Below are 12,745 nucleotides of genomic sequence, written 5' to 3'. Positions count from 1 at the left end.
CCTTACTTGGTAGGCATTAATGTTAACCCAGTTTTGATTGTGCTTTGATTAATTAATCAATAATATGCAACAGTGACCGTTTTTTTCAGACCTCAGGTGCAATTCTCACAAGTGCGGCCTCCAGCGGGAAACGAGATGCGGTTCCTGCCGGCGGGTTTGGCACGGTCCAAATCGCAACTCACCCAAACTTCAAATTTTTTTAGGAGTGAACTGCGCCATAAATGAGGTGCGCAGGGCCTGTAGACACCGGTAGGTTTGGCTCCTCACAGATCAGGCCACCATTTTTTAAAAAATAAACAATTTTATTGAGGTCGTTTTTGGCTTTATAAACAGTTACAGACATCATCATAAAGAAAGCAAAAAAGGCAACAATGTGCAAACATCCACGTACTTGCAATACTTCCATCGTAACATACTGCACAAGCCCGTTCCTCTCCCACCGGTACTACCCGCCATATTTTCCCTCCTACTCTACTCTACCCCCCAATCCCCCCCCCCCCCCCCCCCCCCTGACGTTCACTCTCCCGCAAAGAAGTCAATAAATGGTTGCCACCTCCGGGCGAACCCCTGCACAGATCCCCACAAGGCGAACTCAATTTTTTCCATCCCCTGGAAACTCGCCATGTCCGCAAGCCACCCCTCAGTCTTCGGGGGCTTTGAGTCCCTCCACGCCAATAGTATTCGTCGCCGGGCTATCAGGGAAGCAAAGGCCAAAACATCGGCCTCTTTCTCCCCCTGGACCCCCGGGTCTTCCGAAACCCCAAAAATTGCCACCCCTGGATTCATCACCACCCTTGTTTTTAGCACCCGGGACATGACCCCCGCAAATCCCTCCCAGTACCCCCTCAGCTTAGGGCATGCCCAAAACATGTGAACGTGGTTCGCTGGTCCTCCCGCGCACCTAGCGCATTTGTCCTCTATCCCGAAGAATTTGCTCATCCGAGCCACCGTCATATGGGCCCGGTGAACGGCCTTAAATTGGATCAGCCCGAGCCTAGCACATGTCGCGGTCGAATTTACCCTACTCAGGGCCTCTGCCCACAGCCCATCCTCCATTTCCCTGCCTAGCTCCTCCTCCCATTTAAGTTTCAGTTCCTCTGTCTGGGACCCTTCCTCCCTCATGAGCACCTTATAAATACCCGAGACTCTACCCTCCCCTTCTTCCCTCCTAGAGACTATTCTGTCGAGGATCCCCATTGGCGGGAGGCGTGGGAAAGATGGGACCCGTCTACGAACAAAGTCCCGCAACTGTAGGTATCTAAAATCATTTCCCCTTACCAACCCAAATTTCTCCTCCAAGCTCCTCAAACTCGCAAAGCTCCCTTCCAGGAACATATCACCCACCCTTCCCGCCCCCGCCCGCCGCCATACTCGGAACCCCCCACCCATACTCCCGGGGGCAAACCGATGGTTGTCGCAGATTGGCGCCCAGACAGCAGGCCACCATTTTTAAAAGACACCCCGATCTTAGACGCACGGTCCGGCCACGCCCCTGCGCTTATGCCCGGCAGGGAGGTATTGGTAAAGCTTGATAAAACATTGGTTAGGTCGCAGATGGAATATTGTGCGAAATTGCGGTCACCACAACATCGGAAGGAGGGGCAGAGGTGATTCACCAGGATGTTGCCTGAGATGCAAAATTCAGCACGGAGGAGAGATTGGATAAGCTTGGGTTGTCTTCCCTGGAGCAGGGGAGGCTGAGGGAGAATCTGATAGAGGATGACAAAATTACGAGGGCATAGATAGGGTAGATCGTAAGAATCATTTCCCCATGGCAGAGGTGTTTGAGACCAGAGGGCATAGGTTTAAGGAGGGGAGTAAGTGGTTTAGAGGGGATCTGAGGAAACATATTTTCACCCAGAAGGTGGTGGAAATATGGAACGCACTGCCTGAGCGGATGGTGGAGGCAGGTACATACGCAACGTTTAAGAAGCATCTGGACGAGCACGTAAATCGGTACGGCTATGAATCAAGTGCAGGTAAATGGGATTTAGAGATTGATATTCAATGGTCAGCATGGACATGGTGGGCCGAAGGGCCTGTTTGTGTTCTGTCTGACTCTATAACACTTGAAGGAAGGCAGGTGGGCAGACACCATCAAAAGACGTGTAAACAACTTGCATATTGCAAAGTGGGCATGGCCTTGCCCTGCCTGTGAGGAGAACAGATGAGAACATGAAACTTGCTTTGGGAAAGGACTGTACCAGACCCCTGGAAAGGCTGGAAAGGAGCCAGAAATTTGGCTTAAAGGGACGCTGCTTCGAAGACTCACTGCTGCAGCCGTAGTGGAATAGTCAGCACTGAAGACAGGAGGGAGGGCTGCAGTGCCCACCCATAAGGTCATTCAGTGATGTGGGAATGAATGTACCAAGAGGATAGTAACGTCATGTACCAGTTTTGGGGAACAGACCAAATTGGGGTTATTGTTTGTGCTAAAAAAAAATCTGTCTTCCTTCTTTTCTTCTGATATATATAATATCTTATTGTCACAAGTAGGCTTCAATGAAAAGCCCCAGTCGCCACATTCTGGCATCTGTTCGGGGAGGCTGGAACAGGAATTGAACCCACGCTGCTGGTCTTGTTCTGCATCACAAACCAGCTGGCTTAGCCCACTGTGCTAAACCAGCCCCTAGCTAAACCAGCAGAATATATATATTCTGCGACCTCACGGTAGCATGGTGGTTAGCATCAATGCTTCACAGCTCCAGGGTCCCAGGTTCGATTCCCGGCTGGGTCACTGTCTGTGCGGAGTCTGCACGTCCTCCCCGTGTGAGCGTGGGTTTCCTCCGGGTGCTCCGGTTTCCTCCCACAGTCCAAAGATGTGCGGGTTAGGTGGATTGGCCATGCTAAATTGCCCGTAGTGTTGGGTTACGGGTATACGGGTTACGTGGGTTTAAGTGGGGTGTCTTAAGTGGGGTGATCATTGCTCGGCACAACATCGAGGGCCGAAGGGCCTGTTCTGTGCTGTACTGTTCTATTCTATATAAAGTGCTTTCTCCTCTCAATAAAGTTATCACTCTTTCTTTTTACTTTTTAAAATATTATCAATTCTAATTGTCTTATCAAAGGCGGCACGGTGGCACAGTGGTTAGCACTGCTGCCGCACGGCCCTAAGGACCCGGGTTCAATCCCAACCCCGAATCACTGTGTGGAGTTTGCACATTTTCCCCCACAACCAAAAGGTCTGCAGGTTAGGTGGATTGGGAGGCACAGCAGGGTGGCACGGTAGCACAGTGGTTAGCACTGTTGCTTCTCAACGCCATGGTCGCAGGTTCGATTCCCGGCTTGGGTCACTGTCTCCTCGTGTCTGGGTAGGTTTCCTTCGGGTGCTCCGGTTCCCTCCCACAAGTCACGAAAGACGTGCCGTTCGGTCATTTGAACATTCTGAATTCTCCCTTTGTGTACCCGTGGGGACCAGGGGCTTTTCACAGTAATTTCACTGCAGTGTTAATGTAAGCCTACTTGTGACAATAATAAAGATTATTAGATTATTAATTGCCCCTTATATGGAAAAAATAATTGGGTACACTAAATTTATTCAAAAAATAATAATAATTGCAATATCATCATTATTGCTATCATTATTATAATCCTAATTCAATATTCAATAAAAATTTTGTTTCAACACATTACTTGTCAGGATAACTTGATCCTGTTATGTCCAGAGAACACCTCTGAACCTAAGTGAGACTCCAAAAGTGACTCTACCCAACTCCGTACAACGGTACTCTCATTGTGGTATAGCCCAAGCTTTAAGCTTCAGGAAGACCTAAATTCAATGCTGACGTTGAAGTCAAACTTTCATACAATCAATTTTCTCAATCTATCCATAATTCATCTGTCCCCAGGCAGAACACCATCACTACCACCAAATCAACAACTTATATTTGCACAGCCTTCAACGTGATAAAACATCCCAGGAAAATTTATGAAACAAAATATCACACCCAGCCGCAAAAAGAGACATCAGGTCAGATGACCAAAATTTTTATGAAAAAGGTAGGTTTTAAAGATCGTCTGAAAAGAGGAATCAGGTGGAGAGGTGGAGGGGTGGAGGGTGGACAGTCCAGAGTTCAGAGCCTCGCCAACTGAAAGCATATTCATCATTGGTGGAGCGATTCAAACTTAGTTTGGTCAAGCTTTCAGAGTTAGGGAAGTTCCATTGACCTTGACTTCCAATGACACCCTGAATACGGGCAGCACGGTAGCATTGTGGATAGCATAATTGCTTCACAGCTCCAGGGTCCCAGGTTCGATTCCGGCTTGGGTCACTGTCTGCACATCCTCCCCGTGTGTGCGTGGGTTTCCTCCGGGTGCTCCGGTTTCCTCCCACAGTCCAAAGATGTGCATGGATTGCCCATGATAAATTGCCCTTAGTGTCGGGTGGGGTTACTGGGTTATGGGGATAGGGTGGAGGTGTTGACCTTGGATAGGGTGCTCTTTCCAGGAGCCGGTGCAGACTCGATAGGCCGAATGGCCTCCTTCTGCACTGTAAATTCTATGAAATTCTATGAAAATTGGACTTGAATAGAGAGTCCATTCCTGCCTTCCTCCCTTAATAAGCCCTGAAGTTCATTCTCCCAGTAACACATCCCACATATTAACGTTATGCCACTATCCGCACCTTCCATAGTCCTTCACACTGTCATGAGCACGTCCTCTGTCTTGTGCCCTACACATCACCAATCACTGACCTTCTACTCTGCCTGCTCCAGTTCCCCCCCTCCCACCCCCACCCCCTTACACAGCATATAATCCGTCACATTTCTCTGAAGAAGCATCAAGAAGAATCACACGGACCCGTAGATATGGACTCCGCTTGACAAACAGCTCTCTGGTGAGGTTACCAAGTAGAAATCCATGGTACAAACCAAACGATCTTTGCCCTTCCTACATGTGCTATCATTCCCGATCAACAATGCCAGCAATTTCCGGCCAGGCTTTGCGATGCCAGGGCACAGAAAGTGGCATTATAGACACACAGAGCTGAGCCTATTCAGCCGACCTAGAATGTCAGTGTAACTTCAGCGGTCAGGGGCTCCAGCCATCACCATGATAGCCCTCGACTCATTTACTAGGATCAGGATCATTGGTGTTTTTTGGGAGGAATTGCCATCCTCCACCGGGGAGTTCACTCAGAGGGCATGGCGAAGATTTGTTATAGCAGATCACAGAATCCGATCAAATTTTTAATTGTGAGCACCCAGCTGCCCCAAGAGGTTCAGATATTCTTTCCAAATTTCACCCTAAAATGCCCCATAGCCTGTCCAAATTGGGCTGGTTTAGCACACTGGGCTAAATCGCTGGCTTTTAAAACAGACCAAGGCAGGCCAGCAGCACGGTTCAATTCCCGTACCAGCCTCCCCGAACAGGCTCCGGAATGTGGCGACTAGGGGGTTTGCACAGTAACTTCATTGAAGCCTACTCGTGACAATAAGCCATTTTCATTTTTCAAATGTTCATCTTGTGATTGATTCTCGCTACTTTCAGGCCGTTTAATGTTTAAATCCTTCCTTGCTCCAACACCCACCGCATATTTGAATGCCGGGAGTACAATAATAATAATAATCTTTATAAGTGTCACAAGTAGGCTTACATTGACACTGCAATGAAGTTACTGTGAAAAGCCCCCTAGTCGCCTCATTCCGGCGCTTATTCGGGTACACAGCACATTGATAACCACTGTCATGACCCACTCATGATCGATGACAAGGAGGGAGTAACCAATGCCACGGACGGGGAAGGGGTCGCGGTGGGAGATTGGTGTGAATTTTGCCAGAAATACTGTAGCTATTTCATTTTAAAGAATTGGGCGCCAACCTTGGGAGTGCTTCAATTCCAGATCTGAGAAAGGACATTGCTTTTGAAATTCACACATTGCTTTGACAAAAGGTTTAGAGCAGAAAAAAATCCAATTAATATTTTTAAATTAAGCGTCCTGTCAAACCACAAACGGAACAGACAAATACTGAAGATTTATTTTTAACGTTGGCTGCTTCTTTTGAAGTTGCCTAAGGCTGGGAGGAATCACCAGCAACAGCTTAATTAACTTTTAAACAACAACCAGAAGAAAGAAATATGGGGAGCGGCTCAGAACTTTCCGACTGTCCTAGTGACTCGTGATCTGGAACAAATAATGCGTTCCTTCCGGCCTACTTGATGGAAGACAGATCCTTCAGCTCGGTTACACTGAGAGGAATTTGTTTTGTTCTTTGAAATGAGGCCAGAGGAATTTTGCATGCGGAAGGTTACTAATCCCCTAACGACAGTAACTGGGGGGAATTTTGTGTTCTCGCATCTAATCCTGCCTGTGCCAGACCGCAAACTAATTTCTTGCTAACCTGAGGGAATAATGAGATTCTTTCCCTGAAAAAAAAGTAACCCGAGGACGCCAACCGCTTGGGATATAACCCTGTGATCTTCCTCCCCCTTCCCTCACACACTGACCCCAAGTGAATCAGCGACCAGCTACACGCCACTCGATTCAAGTCTTACTACAATGCTCATGAAAACACGCGGAGAGGTAGAATTTTTACTCATGATGGTCTGACTAACTGTTGTGGCCTAGACATTTCTTGATTGGAGGTGCATCGCCTGGTGAAATGAAATGAAAATGAAAAAATAAAATGAAAATCGGTTATTGTCACAAGTCGGCTTCAAATGAAGTTACTGTGAAAAGCCGCCCAGTCGCCACATTCCGGCGCCTGTCCGGGGAGGCTGGTACAGGAATTGAACCGTGCTGCTGGCCTGCCTTGGTCTGCTTTCAAAGCCAGCAATTTAGCCCAGTGTGCTAAACCAGCCCCGAAGTGAGTAGAGTAGAGATAAGCAGCCGGCTCTGAGGGAATGCTCCAATGAAGCAAATGTGAGTTGTGGGTCAATTCCTGCAGTTGTTGAAAGAAAACTGTACACTTGGAAAAAATATCAGATGTCAGATTATAGCTGAATTTAACCTCTGAGCCTATGTGTCTAGGAGTTCGGCATTGTAACACAGCAACGATAAGGGATTCCTGTTCCCAATAGCAGTAGCAGAGTACATGGAATAAATCCACCTGAGAGTTTCAGTGTTCTGTCATGAAGCCTACCTCAGGATTTAACGCTCCAATGAAAGCTAATGAGAGTCCAGTACCGCGATATTAGGTTCACCCAAGACACCAACACTCCCCATTACAGCTACCATCTCCAAAGCAAACCATGTCCAAATGCAACAAGACCTGGACAATATCCAGGCTTGGGCTGACAAGTTACATTCACTCCACACGTGTGCCAGGCAATGGCCATCTCCTACAGAGAGGATCTAACCATAATCCCTTGACATTCAACAGCAATCCCCCACAATCAACATCCAGGGGTCACCATTGATCAGAAACTGAACTGGACAACCACACTAATCAGTTGTGTTCTCTGTCCACGGAATCGGTGCCTGCCCCGAGCAATTTAAGATCCGTTAATGGGCTTGTACCGACGCCACATGGAACTAGAGCAATTCCAATGAAAATCGGTGTCCGATTCGCCAGGGTCGGGATTGGCAATCGAAAGGTTGACAAGCTGCAGCTGCATATAAGCACTTCAGTCCCCACACACACACACACACACACTCACTCATTCCAGACAACAAGATGGCAGCACGGAGTGCGGCACCCCAGTTTGCAGATGTGGGGCTCAGGACCCTGCTGGATGCTGTGGAGGAGACGCAGGACACCCTATACCCCGGGATGGCAGGCCTACCGCAGTACACCAGGCCTGGGTGCAGGTGGCAGAGGCTGTGAGCGCCGTGGGCCCCACTGCATGGACCGGCCCATTACAGTTAATATAGACTCCAACATGCCCCATTACAGTTAATATAGACTCCAACACGCCCAATTAGTTAATATAGACTCCAACATGCCCCATTACAGTTAATATAGACTCGAACACGCCCCATTACAGTTAATATAGACTCCAACACGCCCAATTAGTTAATATAGACTCCAACACGCCCAATTAGTTAATATAGACTCCAACACGCCCAATTAGTTAATATAGACTCCAACACGCCCAATTAGTTAATATAGACTCCAACACGCCCCATTACAGTTAATATAGACTCCAACATGCCCCATTACAGTTAATATAGACTCCAACATGCCCAATTAGTTAATATAGACTCCAACACGCCCCATTACAGTTAATATAGACTCCAACATGCCCAATTAGTTAATATAGACTCCAACACGCCCCATTACAGTTAATATAGACTCCAACATGCCCCATTACAGTTAATATAGACTCCAACACGCCCAATTAGTTAATATAGACTCCAACATGCCCCATTACAGTTAATATAGACTCCAACATGCCCCATTACAGTTAATATAGACTCCAACACGCCCAATTAGTTAATATAGACTCCAACATGCCCCATTACAGTTAATAGACTCCAACATGCCCAATTAGTTAATATAGACTCCAACACACCCCATTACAGTTAATATAGACTCTAACACGCCCAATTAGTTAATATAGACTCCAACACGCCCCATTACAGTTAATATAGACTCCAACACGCCCAATTAGTTAATATAGACTCCAACACGCCCAATTAGTTAATATAGACTCCAACACGCCCCATTACAGTTAATATAGACTCCAACACGCCCAATTAGTTAATATAGACTCCAACACGCCCCATTACAGTTAATATAGACTCCAACACGCCCAATTAGTTAATATAGACTCCAACACGCCCAATTAGTTAATATAGACTCCAACATGCCCCATTACAGTTAATATAGACTCCAACACGCCCAATTAGTTAATATAGACTCCAACACGCCCCATTACAGTTAATACAGACTCCAACATGCCCCATTACAGTTAATATAGACGCCAACACGCCCAATTAGTTAATATAGACTCCAACACGCCCAATTAGTTAATATAGACTCCAACACGCCCAATTAGTTAATATAGACTCCAACACGCCCAATTAGTTAATATAGACTCCAACACGCCCCATTACAGTTAATATAGACTCCAACACGCCCAATTAGTTAATATAGACTCCAACACGCCCAATTAGTTAATATAGACTCCAACACGCCCAATTAGTTAATATAGACTCCAACACGCCCAATTAGTTAATATAGACTCCAACACGCCCAATTAGTTAATATAGACTCCAACACACCCCATTAAAGTCAATATAGACTCCAATACACCCCATTACAGTTGATATAGACTGCAACATGCCCCATTACAGTTAATATAGACTCCAACATGCCCCATTACAGTTAATATCGACTCCAACATGCCCCGTTACAGTTAATATAGACTCCAACATGCCCCATTACAGTTAATATAGACTCAAACATTCCCCAGTACAGTTGATATAGACTGCAACATGCCCCATTACAGTTAATATAGATTCCAACATGCCCCATTACAGTTGATATAGACTGCAACATGCCCCATTACAGTTAATATAGACTCCAACATGCCCCATTACAGTTGATATAGACTGCAACATGCCCCATTACAGTTAATATAGACTCCAACATGCCCCATTACAGTTAATATAAACGCCAACATACCCCATTACAGTTAATATAGACTCAAACATTCCCCAGTACAGTTGATATGACTCCAACATGACCCACTAGTCAATATAGACTCCAACACGCCCTATTACAGTCAATATAGACTCCAACACGCCCTATTACAGTCAATATACTCCAACATTCCCCTTACAGTCAATATAGACTCCAACATTCTCCATTAGTTACTATAGACTCTAACTCTCTAACTTTACAGTTAATATAGACTCTATCACTTCACCATTACAGTAAATACAGATTCCAAAATACCCCATTATAGTTAATACAGGTTCCAAAACTACCAATTGCAATTAATAGACTCCAACATTCATGACAGTTAATGCAGACTCCAACACTCTCCATTGCAGTTAATGCAGACTCCAACACTCTCCATTGCAGTTAATGCAGACTCCAACACTCTCCATTGCAGTTAATGCAGACTCCAACGCTCTCCATTGCAGTTAATGCAGACTCCAACGCTCTCCATTGCAGTTAATGCAGACTCCAACGCTCTCCATTGCAGTTAATGCAGACTCCAACGCTCTCCATTGCAGTTAATGCAGACTCCAACACTCTCCATTGCAGTTAATGCAGACTCCAACACTCTCCATTGCAGTTAATGCAGACTCCAACACTCTCCATTGCAGTTAATGCAGACTCCAACACTCTCCATTGCAGTTAATGCAGACTCCAACACTCTCCATTGCAGTTAATGCAGACTCCAACACTCTCCATTGCAGTTAATGCAGACTCCAACACTCTCCATTGCAGTTAATGCAGACTCCAACACTCTCCATTGCAGTTAATGCAGACTCCAACACTCTCCATTGCAGTTAATGCAGACTCCAACATTCATTACAGTTAATGCAGACTCCAACACTCTCCATTGCAGTTAATGCAGACTCCAACACTCTCCATTACAGTTAATGCAGACTCCAACATTCATTACAGTTAATGCAGACTCCAACACTCTCCATTGCAGTAAATGCAGACTCCAACACTCTCCATTGCAGTTAATGCATACTCCAACACTCCCCCATTGCAGTTAATGCAGACTCCAACACTCTCCGTTGCAGTTAATGCAGACTCCAACACTCTCCATTGCAGTTAATGCAGACTCCAACACTCTCCATTGCAGTAAATGCAGACTCCAACACTCTCCATTGCAGTTAATGCAGACTCCAACACTCTCCATTGCAGTTAATGCAGACTCCAACACTCTCCATTGCAGTTAATGCAGACTCCAACACTCTCCATTGCAGTTAATGCAGACTCCAACACTCTTCATTGCAGTTAATGCAGACTCCAACATTCATTACAGTTAATGCAGACTCCAACACTCTCCATTGCAGTTAATGCAGACTCCAACACTCCCCCATTGCAGTTAATGCAGACTCCAACACTCTCCATTGCAGTTAATGCAGACTCCAACACTCTCCATTGCAGTTAATGCAGACTCCAACACTCTCCATTGCAGTTAATGCAGACTCCAACATTCATTACAGTTAATGCAGACTCCAACACTCTCCATTGCAGTTAATGCAGGCTCCAACACTCTCCATTACAGTTAATGCAGACTCCAACACTCTCCATTGCAGTAAATGCAGACTCCAACACTCTCCATTGCAGTTAATGCAGACTCCAACACTCTCCATTGCAGTTAATGCAGACTCCAACACTCTCCATTGCAGTTAATGCAGACTCCAACACTCTCCATTGCAGTTAATGCAGACTCCAACATTCATTACAGTTAATGCAGACTCCAACACTCTCCATTGCAGTTAATGCAGACTCCAACACTCCCCCATTGCAGTTAATGCAGACTCCAACACTCTCCATTGCAGTTAATGCAGACTCCAACACTCTCCATTGCAGTTAATGCAGACTCCAACACTCTCCATTGCAGTTAATGCAGACTCCAACATTCATTACAGTTAATGCAGACTCCAACACTCTCCATTGCAGTTAATGCAGGCTCCAACACTCTCCATTACAGTTAATGCAGACTCCAACACTCTCCATTACAGTTAATGCAGACTCCAACACTCTCCATTGCAGTTAATGCAGACTCCAACACTCCATTACAGTTAATGCAGACTCCAACACTCTCCATTGCAGTTAATGCAGACTCCAACACTCTCCATTGCAGTTAATGCAGACTCCAACATTCATTACAGTTAATGCAGACTCCAACACTCTCCATTGCAGTTGATGCAGACTCCAACACTCTCCATTGCAGTTAATGCAGACTCCAACATTCATTACAGTTAATGCAGACTCCAACACTCTCCATTGCAGTTAATGCAGGCTCCAACACTCTCCATTACAGTTAATGCAGGCTCCAACACTCTCCATTACAGTTAATGCAGACTCCAACACTCTCCATTGCAGTTAATGCAGACTCCAACACTCTCCATTGCAGACTCCAACACTCTCCATTGCAGTTAATGCAGACTCCAACATTCATTACAGTTAATGCAGACTCCAACACTCTCCATTGCAGTTAATGCAGGCTCCAACACTCTCCATTACAGTTAATGCAGACTCCAACACTCCCCCATTACAGTTAATGCAGACTCCAACACTCTCCATTGCAGTTAATGCAGACTCCAACACTCTCCATTGCAGACTCCAACACTCTCCATTGCAGTTAATGCAGACTCCAACATTCATTGCAGTTAATGCAGACTCCAACACTCCCCCATTACAGTTAATGCAGACTCCAACACTCTCCATTGCAGTAAATGCAGACTCCAACACTCCCCCATTGCAGTTAATGCAGACTCCAACACTCCCCCATTACAGTTAATGCAGACTCCAACACTCTCCATTACAGTTAATGCAGACTCCAACACTCCCCCATTACAGTTAATGCAGACTCCAACACTCTCCATTACAGTTAATGCAGACTCCAACACTCTCCATTACAGTTAATGCAGACTCCAACACTCTCCATTACAGTTAATGCAGACTCCAACACTCTCCATTACAGTTAATGCAGACTCCAACACTCTCCATTGCAGTTAACACAGACTCCACCACCCCCCATTACAGTTAATATGGACTCTAACACCCCACCATTACAGTTAATACAGATTTTGCCCCACAATGGGGTTACTTGGAACACCTGCCAAAGTCACACAAACAAAAAGCTGCACAGGATCTGGGCCCAA

At 45.8% G+C, this 12,745-nt stretch overlaps 1 protein-coding gene and 1 long non-coding RNA gene across 2 annotated transcripts in view; one reads left to right on the top strand and one right to left on the bottom strand.

Annotated features, from left to right (window-relative positions):
- The window catches only part of LOC119971115 (meckelin-like), a 153,340-nt gene that overhangs the window by 31,810 nt on the left and 108,785 nt on the right, over positions 1 to 12,745 (bottom strand). The gene's annotated exons all lie outside the window — the stretch shown is intronic.
- Positions 1 to 12,745, top strand: part of LOC119971116 — a 43,390-nt gene that overhangs the window by 1,206 nt on the left and 29,439 nt on the right. The window contains exon 2 of the long non-coding RNA XR_005461745.1: positions 3,849 to 3,999. This is a non-coding gene — a long non-coding RNA (uncharacterized LOC119971116). The remainder of the gene's footprint in view (positions 1 to 3,848; positions 4,000 to 12,745) is intronic.

The sequence above is a fragment of the Scyliorhinus canicula genome, chromosome 9, assembly GCF_902713615.1.
Source record: "Scyliorhinus canicula chromosome 9, sScyCan1.1, whole genome shotgun sequence".
Classification (NCBI taxonomy): Eukaryota; Metazoa; Chordata; class Chondrichthyes; order Carcharhiniformes; family Scyliorhinidae; genus Scyliorhinus; species Scyliorhinus canicula.
This window is presented reverse-complemented; position numbering and strand designations above follow the sequence as displayed.